Source organism: Dasypus novemcinctus, chromosome 8 (genome assembly GCF_030445035.2).
Source record: "Dasypus novemcinctus isolate mDasNov1 chromosome 8, mDasNov1.1.hap2, whole genome shotgun sequence".
In the NCBI taxonomy this organism is placed as follows: domain Eukaryota; kingdom Metazoa; phylum Chordata; class Mammalia; order Cingulata; family Dasypodidae; genus Dasypus; species Dasypus novemcinctus.
In genome coordinates this window covers 75,148,146-75,164,021 of record NC_080680.1, presented here as the reverse complement: position 1 = coordinate 75,164,021, position 15,876 = coordinate 75,148,146, and positions in this window count along the sequence as shown.

Below are 15,876 nucleotides of genomic sequence, written 5' to 3'. Positions count from 1 at the left end.
CTAGTCTTTATGGACTCTGAATAATGATTTCATCAAAAAAGAAAGTGTCTAATTTCTGACTGTATATAACAGAATCACAGATAAACCACAATTTTTGCTTTTTGTAGTCTTTTTGACAAAAGCTTCAGAATGAGTTGTTGAAATAAGATTCAGTAGTGCATTGTTCTAGATGGCATTAAATTGGCTTGATAATTGGTATTCTTTTTGCCAGTTGCTTCCAGGAACTAAGAAATCACATGATGCTAGAATGAAAGGAAATACTTGTAAGATCCATTTTCAGTGAGTTGGTAATGTGAGAGAGGGCTAAATCAGAAATGGTCTAAGCAACTAGAGTTCACAAGACAGAATAATCAGAGAGGGGAAACCTGCATAGAGAGAAATCTGCATAGGGGCTCCTTTGAGTATTCAGGAGAGTACAGAATACGCAAAAGCTGAAAAAATTCATCAACAGCAGAACTTCACTACAAGAAAAAAAGATAAAACAGGACCTTCAAGAAGGAAAATGATAATAGAAAAGGTATCATATACCTTAAATTGATTTGACAACACTTTACATATTGGGTTATCAATGGATGTTTGACAAATGACTGATTCAATCAAATAATAATTAAGTTAGCAAGGTATCATATAATTATTTAGGTAAAACCAGAGAGATTCTGTCCTAAAATCCAAGACCAAAAGATTTGTCTCTGCAAAATAATCTGAAGCTTTAAAAAAAAAAAAACTCTGTGGGATTGTACTAGTTCTTTGGGACAGGAGTTTAAAGGCAGCTTCTAAAAATGAGGGTCATCATTATATAAAATTCTACAGAGAATATTAGAAATGAAAGTCTTTTCTTAGAGTTAATCAAATTTCTTTATGGATATAACTTTTTTTCTTCAAGTAAAGCAATTCAATATTATTTATTCTTCAATTATGAGAGGGTGACTATATACCAGTTGTTCTGAAGAAGTCTTTGAATAAACTTCAATTTTAAAAAAATCTACTTTAAAAAAAAGTCAAGTAGCTCTCCTGGTTGAGATGGGAAAAAATCCACTAGGGTGACTCCTAGTGGACCCCTGTATTGTATGATGTTATGCATGTTTTTTCTAAGTTCAAAACTTTTATTGTGTGCTTATTGTTTATGTATGTTCATGTATGAATGCTATACTTCAATAAAATGAAAAATACATCCTCTAAAACTATTAGTAATTCACTGATGAAAGAAGCTATAACAATGAAAACTTTTGAATGTTTCTTCTGAGTTAACAGTATTTTCAAAAATTGAAATGTTATCAAATATAATAATAAGAGCATATTTCTGCTGTGATTAGGATTTGTAAAGTCACATTAGATATTAGTCTTCTCTAACAACAAAAACAAGCCAGATAAGACTGAAAAAATGTTACTTTTAAAATGCTTCAGAGGGGTGGACATGCAAAGAATTAAAAATGAACTGAATTTCAGAATGTGAAAAACTGTTAATAGGGACGAAGACACCCATGACTGCTCTCATATCTTGAGGAGTAACAGGAGAAAGAAAAAACCCAATCAGTGGAGATAAAGAGAAACTAACCTACATTTGGTAGTAGTTTATGTGTATTTCACATGTGCCTTAAATTATTAATGAATCTAGCCATGTAGCTAGTCTGAAGTCTACCCACCAAAACTTTATAGCGTTATTTTATGAAGTATATGGCAGTAGGAGGGTGAAGTTACAGAAGGGAAAAATTCCCTTCTGAAGCATGCAGGGTCTTTACTAATTGCATGACAGAAGCAGGAGATAGATGAGCCCAAGGCAAAAGAACTGAGTGAAATTTTCTCAAGATTTCTGGGTCTTTATGATGTGCATTGTTTCCTGCATTCTGAAGGTTGAAGGCAGAGCAGTAGAGCTGAGAACAAATTGGTGGCAAGAGTACAAAGAAATAAAAAAATCATCAGCAACCCAAAAAGATGGTACCCACCTTAAAATTAGTTAGAAAACTGTCACAGTTCCAAAAGCTGCCAGTTGACCTGTGAAGTTTAAGTGACTCTTTAGAGTTTCACATATGCTCATATCCCAAGCCCTGCTGAAGACAAAACCTTGACACTGCATTCAAAACTTAAAGAATGTCCTGAAATTAGACTAATTAAATCCAGATTAAATTACACATCACCCTGGCACCGAGGGATTACTACCAAGTACCAGCTGATGATGTAGCTGGAGAACGACCTTGAATAAAAGGGTCAACTCAGACCAGCAGAATATCTCAGCCTACATATAATATCCCGAGTTAAAATGCTTTTTGGCCCTGAATAAAAGAGGGAAATGGAAAGGACAAATGAGTTTATATGGCTATGAGTCTCTAAAAAAGAGCAGGGAGGTCGTCAGAGGGGTCGCCCTTATGCACACCTCAGCAGAGTCCCAGAGACAGCCAAAGTAGATACAACCCCAGGTATTGGTTCTTCTGAGGGATACAGAGACCCACAGGTTCTATGGTCATGGCAGATGGAGTTCAGTGCCATGTCAGTTGGCCCTACTTTGGAGTTTGTGTTCCTGAGTGTGATGGAGTTGGACTCAGATGTGATCTTTGTTCTTAAGCCTCTCCTGTCACTTTTACCGGACCTGTGGTTGGCGCTGGGGTTTAGTGTATACTTGAGGGACCTGAATCTCTGGACTGTCCATATGATAGCCAGGCCCTGAGCCTCAACAGACTTGCAACTCCTACCCTCCGGTTTATTGGACTTACCCCAGCCAGCTAACAGGGAGGTGAAGAAGGTCAACCACCACACCAGGGAGACAAGAGTGCCTACAACTGCAAACAGGAGAATTGCATGAGTCGAGGCAACCTCTCGATACAGGGGTGGAGTGGACATAGCCATCCCAGGGTCCAAAGAATGGAGGAATAGAGTACGGATTAGAGTGGACTTACTGATAATCTATTCTGGAACTAATGTTATTAGTACTGGAAGTAAATGTAACACTGAGATGGAGAAAGTGGACATGCTAGCTGCAGAGAGTGGGAATGGGAAGAAGAGCTGTGATGTGGGGCATTTTCAGGACTTGGAGATATTCTGGGTGGTACTGCAGGGACAGTTAATGGACATTGAATGTCCTCCCATGGCCCACTGGGTAGACTGGGGGAGAGTGTAAACTGTAATGTGGACCATTGACCATGTGCTGCAGCAATGCTCAGAGATGTATTCACCAAGTGCAATGAATGTCCTATGATGATGGAGGAGGTTGTGGTTATGGGAGGAGTGGGGCAAGGGTGTGTGTGTGGGGGGGTATATGGGGAACTCATATTTTTTTAATGTAACATTAAAAATAACTAAATTAATTAAAAATAAAAAATAAATAAAGTACACATCATGCACAATTTGAAAATTATATTGATTCAAACTTCCACACCAGTGATCTGAAAGAATAAGTGTTTTGCCCTTTACTGGATAAATATCAGGTATTCTAATCTCTACAATTCTTTCACAATTCCTAGTATACAACAGTAGCAGTTTGATACTGTTTATGAATTCCAAAAATAGATATTGGAGATATGGGGTATGTTTGTAAACTAGTCCATTACTCTGGGCATATTAGATTATATTAGATTATATGGGATCAGAGGTTTCACTTTTACTTGATTAAATAATAATTAAGGCTTTGATTGGTCCATATCAGTATGATTTTGAGTCTCTGCCCACAGAGAAGTGTCACTGCAGAGAAGGGAGGTTGGAGTTTTAAATACACAGAGAAGCAGATATGTGAGGAAAGAGAGAAGGCTCCATTAGACACAGCAGAGGCCCCAGGAAGAGAGATGAGCCATTAGTCTGATAGTCTACAGCTGGCCTTGTGGAGATAACAGAGCAACTGAGCCTCAGGAGGGAGACAAGACTTATTCCAGCTTATAGCTATTATTGGAAGAAGGTGGGACCATGGAACCAAGAGAGGAAGAGGGAGGTTGAACCCTTGCAGACATTGGCAGTCATCTTGCTCCAACATGTGGCAACAGACTTTGGTGAGGGAAGTAACTTATGCATTATGGCCTGGTAACTATAAGCTTCTACCCCAAATAAATACCTTTTCATAAAAGACAACAGATTTCTGGTATTTTGCATCAGCACCCCACTGGCTGACTAATACAACAGCCAAACCATATGAGACCTGTGAAGAAGTCTGTTGAACTTGTTGAACATGTGACCCCTATTCTAGTGAGGAAATAGTCAGTATAGTAGATCCTGAGATATTCCAAATATTTGCATTATCAAATGGGAAATTTAAAATAATTATGAAAACAATGTTAAAAGATCTTTTGAGAATTTTGGAAACCCCTGTGAAGAGATGAACAATTTCAGCAGATAGGTTGACAGTTTAAAAAATAACCAAATGTAAAATTTAGAAATTAAAATAGAAAATAAAACAATAGCTGAATTTCTTTGGTGAGTTGAAGAGGAGACTAGATATAGCAGAGGGAAGAATTGATGAATTTGAAGACAAATTGATATAAACTATTTAAACCAAGACATAAAGAGAGTTAAAAAAGAAAACAGAGCTTCAAAGATCTGTAGGAAAATATACATTAATATAGCATGCATGCAGCTGGAATCCCAAATGAAAAGAGAAATTAAATAGTCTAGAAGAAATAAGTGAAGAAACAATGGCTGAAACATTTCAAAATTATTTAACTGGAAGATCAAAGATTGTCAGCCAGAAGGATAAATACAAAAGTTGAAATTAGACACATTATAGTTAAGCTGTTGAAAATCAAAAAAAAATAGAAAAACTTAAAATCAGTCATAAAAATAAATGATAAGTGATGAATGATGGCTGCCATTTGATCAGAAATAATGTTACAATGTCTTTGATGTTGTAAGCAGACTTTGATATTTGGGGGCCAGATTGACACTGATATTTAGACTAACATGTGGAGAAGAATATCCTGGGCCTCAGAGCTAGGCTGTGGTATTCTCACACTGAACATAAAAAACTCCAAGATCAACAGCAGTAGGTATGGTTAACCTAAGTCCCTGATGAAGTGAGACCAAAGAATCAAAACAATGTCACTGAGCAGAACACAGGAGGAAAGGGAGAATTTTGACCTGTAGAAATAAACACACACAATTACAAAAATGGTCAAGTCCCCACGCCTCTGCTCTCTTAGCTTATATTCAATACTAATTCTAGCTTTGCTCTGTTCTTACTATCTCCTAGATAACATTCATTGTAATAAAATTGTCTTACTTATTGATAGCACAGAAAGTGAACCAAATTTTCTTCCTTGAACAGTTTAAAAATTACCTAAGATAAACCCAAATGCTATAAGGATTTATTCCATATAGTCTTTCTCCCTATTGAAGTCAATGCTGATGTATGCTGTATATCCTCCTTTGCTGCAGTAAAATCTACTACAGATTTGATCTTTTCAATCTTTGCCTAATGGTCAATATCTTCAAAATTTTGGAAAAAACAAAACATCAGCCTAGAACTCTAAAATCAAAGAAGTTTCCCTTCAAATATGAAGGCAAAGTTATAGCATGAGCACTAGATAACATAAAAGAATGTGTTTCTAGAAGACCTTAATGCAGGACATGCAATAAAAAAAAAATCATTTTATGTGAAAATACAAAGTTTGAATAGCAAAATATTCCTGAAAGGAAAAAAAAAATATGTGTGCTATAAGGTTTTACGGTAATGGCTTAAGCACAGAGAAATAAATAGGTGGAACATAATAGACTGGCCCAGAAGTAAAGTCAAATATATGCATTTTATTTATATTTGATCTAGGTGACAAGTTAAAAAGGGAGATATATGAAAGGTCAATAATGCATGGAAAGGTTGCTGAACAAAATATTTTATTAGATAAATATCTTTTTTTTTAAAGGAGGTACTGAGGATTGGGTCTAGGAGTATGTACGTGGGAAGCAGGTGCTCAACCATTTGAACTACATCTGCTCCCTGATAAATGCCAATTAAAATCAAAATAAGATATATTTTCACATACACTAGAAGGGCTAAAAATAGAAAAAGACTGATAATGTTAAATGTTTTTGAGTATGTGTAACACTGAAAACTTTCATACATTGCTGGTGGAGAGAACTTTTTTGAAGTTTCTTATAAAGTTATATATACATCTACCCTGTATATAGCAGTTCTGTATCCTGATATTTGCACAAAATAAACAAATAGACACATACATGTACACAGACACACATAAACTGGGACAAGAATGTTCATAATAGTTTTAATCAACAAATTGCAGATAAGCTCCCACATTTGAATAAAATAAATCAATAACATGGAGCACACAGACAGTGATGTCATCAATCTAATGCATATCCAGGCACAGGGACCCAAGTCTGCAGAGTTGCAGAATAGAACATAAGATGGTGAAGAGAAGAGCACTGCATACAAATGTGCCTCCCTTGGCAGGGTTAGAAAATCTACACCGAAGCAGAGTGGTGGCAGCCAAGTGTGCACACACTTAATTCAGTTAACGTGGGCAGGCTTCTCTAAATTAAAAATGGACATTTATGGAGTTACCCACCTTTCTGGATTGATCCCATCTTTCTCCCTGGGGTGGGGTAACCTAACAGAGAAGTAACCAGAGGCAGGAAACCCTAACAGAGAGAAATAAAAAAAATGGGACAGTGTTCAACTGAAAGGTTGTAAGACTGGGGAGGCAGTCCCCAGATCTAAAAAGTGTAAGGAGAAGAGGGCACTAAGTGAGGGAGACAATTTAAAGAAATCATAGTAACTGGGAAGAAAAGTCTGCAAAAAACCAAACAGAAGAGTTTAAAATTCTTGACGAAGGAACAGAGGAAAGGAAGCTTTTTCCTCAAGGTGAAACAATTACACAGATAGTGCAATCTTAAATATTATACTACATATCCTGGGCAAGAATCAAATGAAAAAAAGTCGAGAAAATGTGATGAGTTGAACTCAGGCTATTCTAAATATCCTAAATAAGGTGAATTGAGCATTGAATAAAAGACTTAACACAAAGCCGATCTACCATAAAACCCTAAACAAGAGGAAAAATTTGTATACAGATTTAGCACATCAAGGTAATCAGATACCTAGTCATCAGCAAAAAAAAAAAAAAAGTGTAAGCCATACTAAGAAACAGGAAGAGATGGTTGAGTCAAGGGAACAAATTAAAAATTCAGAGGACACTCAGAATTTGGAACAAGTAATCAAAGAAGTACAAACAAATCTAAATCAATTTAAGGGAACAAAGCAAAATATGCACAAATAGATAAAGTCTATTAAGAAAACAACGTGGGAACATTAAGAGAAGTTTGCAAGTGTAAACAGAAACATAACTGGGAAGCAGACATGGTTCAATCGATTGGGCTCCTGTCTACCATATGGGAGGCCCTGGGTTCACATCTCAGAGTATCCTTGTGAAGGCAAGTTGGCCCACACCCATGAAGAGCTGGTGCAGCAAGATGATGCAACAAAGGGAGAGAAGCAGACACAGAAGAATGCACTGTGAATGGGCACAGACAGCAGACAGCAAGCAAGTCACAATGGGGGGGGGGGTAAATTAAAAAAAAATAACAGAAATAGTGGGGATGAATGGCACAACTGTAGAGATTAAAATGTAATAGAGGAATTCAACTGCAGCCTTGAACAGGAAGAAGAAAGAATAATTAGAAGACAGCACAATCGAAATTATACAGTCCGTAGAACAGTAGAACAGAGGAAAGAATAGAAAAATAGAGCAGTGTCTCAGGGATTTGAGTGACAGCACAAAACGTACAAATATATCTGTTATGTAAATCCTTAAAGGAGAAGAGAAGGGAAAAGGGACACAAAGAATATTTGAGGAAATAATGGCCCAAAACTTCCCAGCTCTTAAGAAAGATAAATGTACATATCCAAGATGCACAAAGTACTCCAAACAGAATACATCCTAACAGGTATACTCTGAGACACATTCTAATTGGAATGTCATATTCCAAAGAAAATGAATTCTGAAAGTTGCAAGAGAAAAGTGATTTGCCACATACAAGGGATCCTCAATATGACTAAGTGTCCATTTCTCATAAGAAACCATGGAGGCTAGAAGAAAGTGGTACAATATGTTTAAGGTACTAAGAAAAACTGTTAGTCAAAATCCTTTATCCACCATGACTACCCTTCAAAAAAGAGGGAGAATTTAAAATATTAAAAAATAAACAGAAATTGGTAGAATTTGTCAACAAAAGGCCTGCCTAACAAAAATTATTAAAAGGAGTTTTAGTAGGTTGAAAGGAGAAGACTGGAGAGATTGATTTTGGAATGGTGTGAAGAAATGAAGATTGAGAGAGTAAGTGTGATATAGATAACTTTTCAAATTAGTAGGTTATAAATTTAGGTCGTGTAATAGAGACCCCAGGGAAACCACAAAGAAACAATTCTAAAAATATACAGAAATGAGAAAGGGATCAAGGAAATACATCACAAAAGATGAAATACACAGAAAAGGAAGTTGCAATAAAGGAAATGAGGGCCAACAAACAAACAAACAAAGATCTGACATGTAAAAACCAAAGCACAAAATAGTTGAAATAAGTACTATCTTTGCAATAATAACACTGAATTTTATTGGATTAAATGCACCAATCAAAAGATATAGGTTGGCAGAATGGAAACAAAAGCATAATCTAACTTTATGTTGTTTACAAGAGACTCACTTTTGACTCAAAAACACAAATAGGTTGAAAGGGAAGGGTTGGAAAAGGATATTCCATGCAAATAGCAACCAAAAAAGAGGTAGAATGTCATACAAATTTTTGAAAGAATAGACATCAAGTCAAAAGCTGTTATAAAAGACAAAGAAGGACACTATATGGTAATAAAAGGGGACCTAACAGATATATAAAGAACATTGGGCCCCAAAACAGCAGGATATACATTTTTTAAAGTGCACATGGGCCATTCTTCATGATGGACCACATGTTGAGTCACAAAAGAAGTATAAATAAATTTTAAAAGATTCAAATCATACAAAGCACCTTCTCTGATCATAAAGGAGTGAAGCTAGAAATCAATAACAAGTAGAGAACTGGAAAATACATAAATATATGGAAGTTAAATAACACACTCTTTAAAAAATCAGTGGGTCAAGGAAGAAATTGCAAGAGAAATCAGTAAATGTCTTTTGACAAAAGAAATGAGAAAACAACATGTCAAAATATATGGGATGCAGCAAAGTCAATCCTGAAGGGGATTGCTCATATGGTTCAAGTGATAAGGTCTCAGCTTACCATATGGGAGGACCCAGGTTTGATCTATGGGTCCTCCTGGTGAAAAAGAAGAAGAGAAAGTGTGCCTGCATGGTGAGGCAGTGCTCATGTGATGAGCCAAGTGCCTGTGTGAGTGCTGCATGCTAAGTCAGTGCCTGTGCAGTGAGCCAGTACCTGTGCAAGTGAGTTAAACAGCAAGATGATGATGCAAAAAAAAAGAGAGAGAGAGATGAAGGAGAGAGTCAAACTGAAGCACAGCAGAGACCAGGAACTGAGGTAGCACAACTGGCAGGGAACCTTTCTTCACATCAGAGGTCTCCAGATCAAATCCTTCTGAATCCTAGAGGAGAAAAATGAGAAGACAAAAAAGAGAAATAGACACAAAAGATCATACAGTGAATGGACACAGACAGCAAAAACAGCAGGGTGGGGGTAGGACTGGGGAAGAGGGGAGGGGGAAAAAATCCTAAATAATAATAAAGACCAGGGGGAAACCAAGATGGTGGCAGAGTAAGGAGCTCCTAGAGTCAGCTCATACTACAGGGCAGTTAGCACTTATCCAGAGCTATCTAAAGTACCTGTTTGGGGACCCCAAGAGATCAGAAGAATATTCTGCAACATTCTTGAAAGTACAGAAGGAGGAGACCTCCCATCTACAGAAAGAATTCATGAATAGAACCCTCCATGCCACAGAGGTTGGTGCCCATGGTTCAAGCCACCTTGGGAGCTATTCCATGGCTGAAGTTGGAAGCTCCATTTTCCCAAAAAATGGGGGAGGAAGACATTGTGGAACCAACTTCAGCAACTGATTAGCAAATTCAGCTGGCTAAAGTATAATCCCAGGAACAGCTAAACTTTGGACCTGTCCTGGTCAGAAAAAGGCCAGTAGCCACCATTTTGACTCCATCCTCATCATGAAGGAAAGCCTGTCCAACTGAAAATCCAGTGAAGTTAGGGACTGGTTTCTTTTCATGAATGCAGCCCTAGCTTAGGTTCCAGCCCCACCACCAGAGGAGAGGAAGCTGGTGGGACAAGCATTAAGCTTTCCAGGAAACTGCAGATGATCTCCACCAGCAAAAACTAATAGCCAGACACCCGAGGCTGCATCTCCACACCCCAAATGGATAGCAAGGCAATGGCAGGTGTTTTCAGCTGCCCATTGGAAGTGGTTTGTTGAGTGCCTTCGAGTCCATCTCCACTTCTGTCCCCCACATAGAATAGGGGGTCTGGTGTTCCCTCAGTCTCTCAGTGCAATGGCAGACACTTTTGGCCTCCACAAACCTGACCATTGGGCACCTGTGGCTCCATTCCCATCTCCAATAGAACAAGAGATGGACTGTGTTTGCCCAGCCTCTCTGCAGGTGTTTTTGGCCCACATAGCCTGGACTGGTGGGTACTTGTGGAACCACCCTCATCCTGCAATAGGAAAGGAGGGGGCTCATGTTTCCGCAGCCTTTCTGGACAATGGCAGACACTTTCAGGTTGCATGGACTGGAATGTTGGATATCTATGGATCCACCCCCACCCTCAATAGGATAGGAGGGGTCTGATGTCTCCATAGACTCTCTTGACAATGGTGGATACTTTTGTTCTACAGGGACTGAACTGTTAGGTGCCTGTGGACCCAACCCCATGCCCTAATAGGATAGGAGGGGGCTGGTGTTTACTCCACCTCTCTGGGCAATGACAGGTATTCTCAGTCTAAAGAGACTCTACTGTTGGGTGCCCATAGAACCATCCCCACCACCCAATAGGATAGGAGGGGGCTGGTGTTTCCTAGGCCTTTCTGGGCAACAGTGGGTACTTTCAACTTACAGGTTGGGTGATGGTGGTTCCGTTCCAATCCCCTAAAGGGCAGTATTCTCTCATCCTCTCAGGGCAACTACAGGCACATTCAGCCCACATGGATTAGATTATTGGGCACTTCAGAGGGTCCATTCCCACCCCAGGAGGGAGGGAGTCTGGTGCTACATCAGTTTACCTGAGCAACTTTCATCAATTTGGACCCACATGGCATTGATTGATGCTCACATCTATAGCTCCATCATTGCCCAAGGTAGGGGAGGAATGGGTGTGAAGATTCATCAATGTCGCTGAGCAACTACAGATATTTTTGTCCTGCCCAACATGGATGATTATTATAAGGCTGAAGATCTGTCCCTACCCTGGACAGAGGAGAAAGGTGGGATAAGCTTCATCAATTCCTGGTGCAAAATGGGCAGCTTCAGTCTCCATACCATACAGCACCAACTACATCCCTAACTCTTACTACACATGAGCAAAGGGGAAAAGAAAAGAAAGCTCTAAACTAAAGGGGAAAACCGCACCCAGAATAAATACATCTAGTAAGTCAGATGTGAAAACACCAACAAAAAATAACACATACCAAGAAACTGGAAGATATGGCCCATTCAAAGGAAGAGTATAAGCCTGCAGATGACATAAAAGAGTTGAGACAACTAATCATAGATGTTCAAACAAATCTCCTTAATAAATCCAATGAAATAGGTAAAGAGATTAAGAATACTAAGAAGACACTGGATGAGCACAAAGAAGAATTTGAAAGCATACATAGAAAAATAGCAGAACTTACGGGAATGAAAAGTGCAATAAATGAAATTAAAAATACACTGGAGGCATATAACAACAGATTTGAGTAAGCAGAGGAAAGGATCAGTGGACTTGAAGACATGACCTCCAAAAGCAAACATACAAAAGAATAGATGAAGAACAGGAAAAAATGAACAGGGTATTAGGGAACTAAATGACAGCAAGAGAAGTGCAAATATATGTATCATGGATGTCCCAGAAGAAGACAAGGGAATGGGGGCAGAAGGAATACTTGAAGAAATAATGGTAGAAAATTTCTCAACCTTATTGATGGACACAGATATCCATGTCCAAGAAGCACAACATACTCCCATCCAAATAAATCTGAAAAATCAACTCTGAGATACTTACTAATCAGAATGTCAAATGCCAAAGACAAAGAGAGAATTCTGGAATAGCAAGAGAAAAGTAATGCATAACATATAAGGGATACTCAATAAGATTAAGTGCCAATTCTTCATCAGAAACCATGAGGGCAAGAAGGCAGTGGTATGGTTTATTTAAGATACTGTATGAGAAGACTGCCAGCCAAGGAATTTATATCTGGTAAGATTATCTTTCAGAAATGAGGTTGAAATTAGAATATTCACAGATAAGCAGAAATTGAGAGAGTTTATAACAAAAGACCAACTTTGCAGTAAATACTAAAGGGAGTGTTACAGTTGAAAAGAAAAGGCAGGAAAGGGAGGCCTGGAAGAGAGTTTAGTACTGATTGTATCAGTAACAGTAACTAAAAGAGTCAAAAGAGTATGAAAATATAATGACATATAAAACCAAAAGATCAAAATGGATGAAATAAAAACTACCTTTACGTAATAACATTGAATATTAATGGATTAAACTCCCCAATCAAAAGACACAGACTCACAGAACTGATAAGAAAATATGAAACCTCAATATGCCATCTATAAGAGACTCACTTCAGACCTAAGGATACCAATAGATTGGCCAAATACAATAGCTATTATTAAAACAATGGACAACAATAATTGCTGGAAAGGATTTGGAGAAATAGGAACACTGCTTCACTGTTGGTGGGAGTGTAAAATTGTGCAGCCTCTGTGGAAGACAATTTGAAAGCTCCTCAGGAAGCTAAATATAGAACTGCCATATGATCCAGCAATTCCTCTACTAGGAATATATCCATAAGAACTAAAAACTATGACATGAGCAGACATCCGCACATATGATGTTCATAGCAGCACTATCTACAATTGCCAAAAGATGGAAACATCCCAAGTGTCCATCAGCCAATGAATGGATAAACAAAATGTGGTATATACATACAATGGAATACTACGCTGCAGTAAGAAAAAATGAAATTGGGACACATGATAACATGGATGAATCTTGAAGACATTATACTAAGTGAAATAAGCTAGACACAAAAGGACAAATATAGCATGGTCCCATTAATATGATCTAAATATGAATAATAAACACATGGAGCTAAAACCTAGAGTATAGGTTATTAGGAGACAAGAGGAGGGTTGAGAACAACTATTGATGTTTAATGTATGTAGAAGTTTCAAATAACTTGCCTGTAAATGTGTGGAAATGGATAAAGTTGATGATAATGTTTTAGAATTTGAGAGAGGCTAAATTATTTGTGTATAGAGAGGCCAGGACTCAGGAATGATTTTAAGAAGGAAAAATGGTTTATTGATGGCTGGCCGGACTCAGGAGCTTTTTGTTTCAATCTCAAGCCCTGAACAAGACTTTTGAGTTTCTTTTATACAGAGAGGAAAGGTTAAATGGTCTCTTTGTTTCAGTTCTCAATAGGCTTGAATTAACATATATATCTTCCACATCTTAGGTAAACTTTTAGCATGGACGTCATACATTCTAGATAAGTTTTTAGCATATTTGGTTTGCATTTCTCCTGAATACTTAAAGTTTATAGACCTTGCATTGTTAAACTGTTTCCTGGGACTGGAGTCATTGCCATGGTCACCAAGGGCAGGACTGCAGCCTCTTACTGTCTCACACCCACAAGTCAGGACAGACAGCTTAGGTTATCTCTGAAGAGACAAAGAGCCTCCCACCCATAGCCCACATCAGTAACACATTACAATGGGGTGCAATTGATATATACATAGGGTTGTGGTTGAAAAAGGTAGTCTGGGGAAGTAAATGGCAACTGAAAGAAAGCTCTAGAAAAATCTAGGGACTGAACAGCACAGTGAACCCAGAAGTGGATGAGAATTGTGATTGAGGGTACAAATGCAAGAGTGTTCATGTATGAATGATAAGCATCAATACAAATATTTTTAAAATAATAATAATAATAAAGACCTAACTGCAAACCTGGAGAAACCAAAAGGAAAACAAAACCCAAGCAAACTAACCCCAAAGCAAGATGGAGGAAAGAAATAACAAAGATTGATCAGAAATAAATGGCATTGAGAAAACAATAGAGAATTAATAAAACATAAAACTAGTTCTTTGAAAGATCAATAAAATTTGCAAACCCTTAGTTAAGCTGAAAAAGAATAAAAGAGAGAAGATGCAAATAAATAAAATCAGAAATGAGAGGAGGGCATTACTACTAACCTCAATGAAATAAAAAGAATAATAGGATACTATGAGCAACTGTATGTCAACAAATTAGGCAACCTAGATAAAATGGACAACTCCCTATAGACACATGAACAAGAAAGATTGATTCTACAAGAAGAGAAGACCTCAAAAGACCAAATTACAAGTAAAGGTACTGAAAAAACCTCTTTACAAGTAAAGAGTCATCAAAAACAAAGAAAAGCACAGCCATAGGCTTCACAGGTGAATTCTGTCAATCATCTAGTAGAAGTCTGGCTCAAATTCTTCCAAAAATTGAAGAGGCAGAAAAACTTCCTAACATTCTATGAAGCTATCACCCTAATGTAAAAGCTGATACTACAAGAAAAGAAAATTACAAACCAATTTGTTTTATGAATATAGATGCAAAAATCTTCAGCAAAATACTTGCAAATCAGATCAACAGCATATTAAAAGAATTACATACCATGATGAAGTGGATCTTAGCCCAGGTGTGCAAGGGTAGTTCTACATAAGAATATCAGTTAATGTAACACACCACATTAACAAAACAAAAGGAAAAAGCGCATTATCTCCATTGATGCAGAAAAGGCATTTGACAAAATCCAGAATCCTTTCATGATAAAAATATATTTACAAAAATAGGAATAAAAGGAAACCTCCTCAACAAGAAAAAATGGAATATATGAAAAACCCACAGCTAATATGTATTCAATGATGAAAGACTGAAAGCTTTCCCTCTAAGATCTGGAACAAGAGAGGATGCCCACTGTCACTACTGTTGTTGAACATTGTACTGGAAGTTCTAGCCAGAGAAGCTAGACAATAAAAAGAAATAAAAGGCACTCAAAATGGAAAGGAAAACTAAAACTTTCACTACTTGAATTTAGCATAATCCTACATTTAGAAAGTTCTGAAAACTACAACAAAACTACTAGAGGTAAGAAATGAATTTAGCAAAGTGGCTGGTACAAGATCTACAAGCAAAATCAGTATTGTTTCTATACAGTCTTAATGAGCATTCTGAGGAGAAAATCAAGGAAAAAATTTCATTTACAATAGCAACAAAAGAATAAATTATCTAGGAATAAGTTTAACCAAGCATGTAACTGACTTGTGCACAGAGAACCACAAAACATTGCTAAAAGAAATCAAAGAAGACCTAAATAAATAAAAACAATTTCTATTTTCAAGGACTGGAAGAACAAATATCATTAAGATGTCAATTGTACCCAAAATGATCTACAGATTGAATGCAATAAAAATTCAAACAGTTTACTTTGCAAAAACAGTTTACTTTGAAAAAGTCAATTATCAAATTAATTTGAAGGGTAAGGAGCCCCAAATAGCCAAAAACATCTTTAAAAAGAGGAATCAATTCAGAGGACTCCTACTTCCTGACTGATTTTTAAAGCATATTATAAAGCTACAGTGGTCAAAACAGCAATGTACTTGCATAAAGATAAATATGGTTACCAATGTAATGGAATTGAGAGTTCAGACATAGACCCTCACATCTATGGCCAACTGACTTTTGACAAG